The following is a 7,274-nucleotide window of genomic DNA, read 5'->3' as shown; positions in this document are numbered from 1 at the left end:
CAACTTCCTGATGCACCACCGAGCACAAGTGCGCTCATTTTGCTGGCTTGTTTGATTGCAGCAGCCTCTTTACGCTCCACTCAAGTGGCCCTTGCTGGGGACATGGGGTTGGAGGCAGCAGTTCCCATCCACAGGACCCTAGAGGCCACAGAGGCAACCTCTCAGCTGCCAGTGACCAAGATGACCTGCTCTGCTGAGCCAGCACCCGAGAGTGGGGTGCCAGAGGATGCCTGTTGGGGCACGTATCTTTTAACAGTATAAAAGGCAGGTGTTAAGGCAGGTGACAGCTTCAGACCCAGGTCCTTGCTCTGTTTGCCGGTGGATGAGACAGTGGAATGAAATGAGTGGCAAAGACAGTCCTTCTTGGGTGGGTTTTTTTCAGAACTGTCCTAGAAACATGAGCCTTTGTTATGAGGGAGGAGCCATGTCCCCATTGAGGGACACTGAGAAGCTCCTGACATGCTGAATAGGAGGCCCTTGAACTGGGACTCTTGTCAGGCATCTAAGCCCCCTTTTCTGCCTGTCTGTATCTTCTATTTTAAAGTAGAAAGTGGGTTGGGTACCTGGGTGGCTCAGCCAGTTAAGTGTCCAACTTCAGCTCAGCTCATAATCTCACCATTCATGAGTTCAAGCCCCACATCGGGCTTACTGCTGTTTGCACAGAGCCCACTTCAGATCCTATGTTCCCCTCTCTCTGCCTCCGCCCTGTCCCCCACCCCTACTCATGCTCTCTCTCTCTCTCTCAAAAATAAATAAACATTAAAAAAAATAAAATGGAAAGTTGGTCAAATGTCTATGGTGAACTTGCTTAAAATGGAGAGGATGAGCTTCTGTAAATTAGGGTTTAAAAAACGGTTTATTTAATACAACCCAAGAGATAACACAAAACTACGCTCAGCTAATTGACAATGGCTCTCTGACATCCTAATTGTTCCAAATAGGCTAAGTTTCGAAAAGCCTGCCATGACCGCAGCCTCATAGTAAGAAATTCTCATGCACTGCTTTGTGATTATGCAAATAGTGGCTGAGGTCTCTGTAGTGGAACCTCACTGCTGTGGCTTAAACCAATCAGGCCAGTAGAAGGTGTCTGACGTGTGGATTAGGAAATCCATAGCCTGGCAGCTGGTGGCCTCTGACATCACATGACATGGAAGCTCTGCCAAACAGGGATATCATGAGTCTTCCTTAGAAATCCGGACTGGAATTAGGGACAGAATTGGTTAGTTTGTAGGAGAAGCAGAGATAGACCAGCGCCTTGAGAGAAGGCAGGACACAGGTATGATATAGAAGAGTCCAGGAGGATGTACTGACCATGAGCATACAAGTTAGGAGGTAGAGAGGAGTTGCTAGAGCAGAGGCTGACGTGGCTCCTGGGGACACAGAAGCAGAGTTAGAAGGGACCTTTGTAAATGTTAGCGGTGGAGTTCACAGTAGGGATTGATGAAATTCCTTGGCTGAGAATGTCTGAAGTAGGTTCCTGTATTTGCTCGAGGCCTGGTATGCAGATGTTTCTAGATTTCATGGCACCCCTCTGCTCTCGTGCATGTCCTTATGATTCCCAAAATGCAAACTAACATGAATGGGCCTCTGTTCTTCACAGCCCAAAGACCCTGACTAAATATGCACTCTGCTTACCCTGTCTTTCTAGTCGGGCACACCCTTTTTAGATTGCTTTCCTGGGCAGGTGATGAAGTAACTGACATGATGAAAAGCTGATCTGAAGCAGAGCAAGTCAGCTCTGCCCCCAAAAGCCTGAGAGCAGTATGCCCAGGCAGGTTCTCTCATGGGTGTCCAGGAAACAGCAAGGAAGGCCAGTGAGGAGAGAGTGCTGTGTGCCCGTAGATTATGGCACAAACTCAATTTCCAATGTCTTTGCTGTCAAGGACTCTCTCCTTTCTAAAAAACCACTTTGATTTTGCTCCACAGACACTGTTTTGCAAAGATTGAATCTAGCAAACCAACTGTGTTCATTTAGGTAATAAATCATTTTCCCATCAGAATTGATAATGGATCTTATCCATAAACTCAGAGTGCACAATTCTTACTTTTATAATCTCTGATTTACCTAATTTGACCCTAAGTCCCTGTTTCACTGAGCCAGGAGGAAATTTAACGTCAGCCATTCTTGAAGCTCTATGTCCCAAGTGGGGCAGAGGGTAGGGGACGACCTTGGTCATCAATGCACATGTCCATCATCCACGCCTCCCACACGACATTTGGGACATCAGAATCTTCACTGTGGCTGAAAACCCAGGCCTAGGACCCCTTTCCCTGAGTGTGGATGTAGGTGTTCCCTCTGAGGTCTGGCTTTTGCTTGGGGAAATAGTCTTGAAAAAGAACAGTTGTTGAAGATTTTTCTCTTTCTCTCCTGAGCCAGTTGGAGAAATTTTGACTTCAGTTGGGGAGAGACTTCCCCTGTAAAATTCATCTGGATTCTAGGTTTAACAGGAAGCCCCGTACCTGGGGGAAATTTACAACTGTAACTTGAGCATTCAGACAGGCAGACAGACAGACAGACAGACAAACACATGCACACACACACACACACACACACACATGTGAGTGTATATGTGGGCATGTGTGTGTATACGTATGTGAATTAAAATCATCTCCAAAATAATGTTTTCTCTCTTAGGATGGAATAATAATTCTGTTGATTGAATGCACGCTGCGTCTGAGGCCTCATAGTAAGTATAAATAAGCCAGTGGGATTTCTCAAGTTTCCCTTGGTTGAGTCCCAAAGCGAAGAGGAAAAGTGTGGATTAGAGAGATTCATAAAATAAATTCTGTGAAGCAAGTCAATGAACTGTGAGCTCAGTCTCATTAACTTGGGGGAGACCCCAAATGAGGCTTTATTTCCAACATATCTGGTTGCAGGAAAAGTAGAAACTGCCAATGTCTCCTTAAAGTCTCTTGTTGCCACTCATTTGCTGCCCAGTTAGCCCTGACTCTGGGTCACTGCAGAGGAACCGAGTGACCCTGGACTTGGGGATGAGTTTTCTGTCTGGGTTCCTGAGCTTCTCTACTAAGCGCCCCTTGTCTGTCTTCCAGAGTGCATAGAAGTGGCTTCCTCTTTCTGTGTTTTTCTTTGTTGTTTTGCTAACAGCCTTGAAACTGTAGACGTGTCCCCTCTATGCGGAAGGGTCTGGCTCATCGATTTCAAGGTTTTCTACAATGTGCTTGTGTGCCTTGTGGTAGGAGAGAGGGAAGAGCAGTGTAAGAATGCCTTCTCTTTGTCCAGTACTTCAAGTCTAGTGTAGTCAGGAATTCTGCGTGCACTATTTCATCTCACGGAGTCCTGTGACATGCCAGTGGTGTTCTTTATTCAGAAAGATGAAAAATGGGGGTCAAGGAGGTGGAGGGATTTGCTCAGGGTCATAGAGCAGAGCCAGAACCGGAAGCCAGCTCTTCTGTTTCCCATGCCTGCACTCTTGGCCTGATACTTGAATTGCTTCTCAATGACCAGTAGTCAGTAGGCATATGATGAGCATTTTATTTATGTATGTATGTATGTATGTATTTATTTATTTATTTATTAAAGTTTATTTTAAGAGAGACAGAGTGTGAGTGGGGGAGGGGCAGAGAGAGAGGAAGAGAGAGAATCCCAAGCAGGCTCTGGGCTGTCAGTGTGCAGAGTCTGATGCAGGGCTCAAACCCACAAAACTGTGAGGTTGTGACCTGAGCTGAAGTCAAGAATCGGACACTTAACCGACTGAGCCACCTTGGCTCATCACCCCATATGATGAGATTTTAATAGGAGACTAATACTCCTGGGGCTCTGTGGGAGTAACAAAAGTATCAGGCACATTTGTTGCCCTCAAGTTGTGTGCAGTTTACTTGAGTGTTTCTGTCTGTCTGTCTGTCTGTCTGAAGCACTCTGCCAGGTTGAACAAAACATAATCCTTGCCCTTACGCCCTACAGCATAAAAGGAAGTCAGTATCAGCACTCTGCTCCCTAGTAAGGTACAGAGAGCCCAGTGGAACCTGTTTTTCTTTGTTCACTGGTTCTGCATAAACAGACCTAGGGAAATCTTTGGCCCCCTCACAGAAGAGGCTTGAAGAGGATGGTGAGATATTCTCCACCAATCACTAGGCTCTCCCTTCTTCCCCTCCTGTTCTCTCACTCTGATCAGGCACCTGCAGCTGGTCAGCCGTTGGTTAGCAAGGGAGAGGACAGAGGAAGCAGATTGGGGCTGATGTGGGGTTCAGAGTTGTTGGCATGCAGAGTGCCTCTACTTCTTCCCCAGATGTTGATAACCTTGATTCAAATGGTAAGAAAGGAGGGGTTTGGGTTGGGGGCTGGTGATGAGAAGGAAAGAAGAACAGGTGGTGAAAAGGTGTAGCATCCATTCCTTGTTCATTCCTTTGACCTGGGCTTGACTAAAAATGGAAAATGAGGTCAAAAATGGAAAAACTGTCTCTGTGGAAGACAGAGTTAGGGGTGAAGCCAGGGACTCACAGAAGGTTATGAAACACTGAAGCTCTGGGCCCCACACCACCACAAGGAATGTGGCCCAGGTTGGGCAGTAAGATGTTCTCCCTGATTCTGCACAGGACTCTACACCAATCACCTACCCAAGGCCAGGAAGAGAAGCCAGTCCCTGGCCCAGCTAGGGCATCCTGTGGTGGACACAAGCAGTAGAAGCCATGGGGAGGGACACAGCATTGTTGTGGCTATGCACAAGTAGGGACTGGAGCCTGAAAAGAGGAAGGCAGAAGCAGGAATTCCAAAGCTGACAGACTGTTCTGTGGGCATATGTGAGCATCCCATATAAAACGGCGATGGTAGCCAAGTTTCAGCATGGGTGGGGGCCTTGGAACCATTGCAACATGATCGAGGTAACATTTGGAGCCCAAGCACCAGAGACTTTGTTAGAGTGGGTGAGATCTCTGGAAACAAACCCTATACAAATAGATAATGTTCAGGTATAAAATCTTGTCCTTATTAGAATTTTCTAGCTTTTTCTTCCTCGTTTTATCTGTCTTTTCTACATACCTCTAGCCTAGCTAATATATGTTGTCTTACCTCTTCAGTTCACAAGACAACAAGATATCTTTCACCTTGATTTTTCACAGCTCTACCTGCCATGCAGGCCTGACTTACTTCAGGTAATCTCCAGTTGCCCTAAGCAGGAATCACCCCCATGGACTGAGAAAACCAACTGACCAAAACTTCCATGATTGGTTCTCTCTCTGAAGCTGGTCCCCAAAACCTGCCGTCTGACTCTGACCCTACCAATGGGCGACCAGACACAAGTTACTTACCTTCTTTGAGATACAATTGTCTTTGTGCGTGAAATAAAACTATCTCCGTGAGGCGATGAAGGGGCACTTCTCTGTAAAGTGTCGAATGCCATGTGTGTGTTCCTGGTGGTTACTGTTATTTCCATAGGACACATCCACATCCCCCCAGTGTATGTTCCAACCTGCTGACCTCTGAACTCATCCTTGCTGTCTCCTTTCCCAGGGCCTGGATCCCTATTCTGGCATTTTACTCCTGCAGGAATCCCTGTTCTCCACCAGGTCATGCCCATCAACATCAAACACATGTTATAATAACTCCCAGCTTAGAGAAAAGTTATCCTCTCTTGACCCTGTATTTCTCTCCTGCTAAAGCCTCATTTCTCTGTTCCTCTCTGCAGTAAAAGGTTTGAAAAAAAAAAAGGTGTCTGTACTCACTCTCTTCATTTCTTCCATTTCCCCTTGAGATGGCCCCAAATGGTCTTTTATCCTCACTACTCTACAAAACCAGCCTGATTAAGGTCACCAGCAACCTTACTGTGCAAATCCACTGGTTCAGTCCTGTCCTTCTCTCCTCTCCTCCTGGCAGTGCGTGACACCAGTCACCCCTCGCTTCTCACATCCTCCTGCTCCTGGGACACCACCCTTCTGATTTTCCTCACACCTCTGTTGCTTGCCAGGCCTCTTCCAGATTTCTAAAGATGGCCTGACTCAAGAGAAGTCCCCTTTTCTAATTATGTTCGCTCTCTAAGAAATCTCCAGTCTCCTGGCTTTAAATCACATCTATCTGCTGTCAGTTCCTTGTACGTGTCTCTGGACCTATGCATCCAACTACCTCCTCGCATCCCCACATCTCACCCTCTCTTACTCCACCTCCACCCCACCAGCTAATCATGGTGGCTGTATCTTCAAATATATTTGGTATTTAACTTCATCTCACCTCCCAGACATAATGATCTCTCATCAACTAGGACAATAGATTCCTGATGGTTCCTACATCTATACTTTCCTTCCTGTAGTGAATTACTACATGACAGCAAGAGTTATCCTTTTAAAATCCTTTTAAACTGTAAATCTTATTACATCATTCTCCTGCCCAAACCTCTCCAATAGCTTCCTGTAAAAATGTAAAAGCCTTCAGGTCCCTCGTGGTCCAGCTCTCACTGTATCTTTGACCTCATCTCGCACCACTCTGCATCACCCTGCTCCAACCACACTGGCTGAGCTGTTCTTAGCACATGCCAAGTGTGTTCCCAGCTCAGGCCAGTACCTTGTGGTTCCCTGAGCGTAGATGACCCATTGTAATCATTCGCTATTGCTGCAGGAGTAACAGATCACCACAAATTTAGCATCTTAAAATAACCCCCCACTCATTATCTCTCATTTCTCTGGCCAGAAGTCTGGCATGATGGGGCTGGGTGTTCTGCTTGGGATCTCCCAAAGTTGAAGTCAAGGTATCAGCTGCTGGGCTCTTTTCTGGAGGTTCAGGGAAAGAATCCACTTCCATGCTTATTTGGGTTGGTGCCAGAATTTGGCTGCTTGTGGCTGCAGGACTGAGGTCTCCATCCCTCTGCCTCTCGGCTTCCAGAGGCAGCCGACAGTCCATCCCACAGTCGTTCTCACGTGACCCCTCCATCTTCAAGCCAGTGACAGTGTGTGCTGTATCCACCCGCTTTGAATCACACTGACTTCCTTTCTACTCTTGCTTTTTGCTTTCAAGGACTCAGGTCATTGGATTGACCCCCATATTCCTGGATAATCTCAGTATTCTAAGGTCAATTAATTAGTACTCTTAATTAGTCCCTTTGCCATGTAACACAAGACAGTAACATACTCATGAGAATGACAGTAGGGATGGAGACCATGGGGATGGAAATCCTGCCTGCTATGCCTGCTCTTCACTTTAGCCATTTGGCCATGTCATCTAAATGTCTGGCTCCCCGGTTGAAACAGTAACCCCTATTCTGCCTTCCCCTCTAGTTCCTCTCCCTGCTTTCTTTGCATCATAGCACATATCAATGCCTATATTTCAT

At 46.5% G+C, this 7,274-nt stretch overlaps 1 long non-coding RNA gene across 1 annotated transcript in view; it reads left to right on the top strand.

Moving 5' to 3' along the window:
* Positions 1-2,648: 2,648 nt before the first annotated feature.
* The window catches only part of LOC131517366 (uncharacterized), a 92,146-nt gene continuing 87,520 nt past the window's right edge, over positions 2,649-7,274 (top strand). The window contains exon 1 of the long non-coding RNA XR_009264557.1: positions 2,649-2,687. This is a non-coding gene — a long non-coding RNA (uncharacterized LOC131517366). The remainder of the gene's footprint in view (positions 2,688-7,274) is intronic.

This window comes from Neofelis nebulosa, chromosome 7, assembly GCF_028018385.1.
Source record: "Neofelis nebulosa isolate mNeoNeb1 chromosome 7, mNeoNeb1.pri, whole genome shotgun sequence".
NCBI classification, from domain to species: domain Eukaryota; kingdom Metazoa; phylum Chordata; class Mammalia; order Carnivora; family Felidae; genus Neofelis; species Neofelis nebulosa.
The sequence above is the reverse complement of the archived record's forward strand: the minus strand, read 5'-3'. Positions and strand labels throughout refer to the sequence as shown.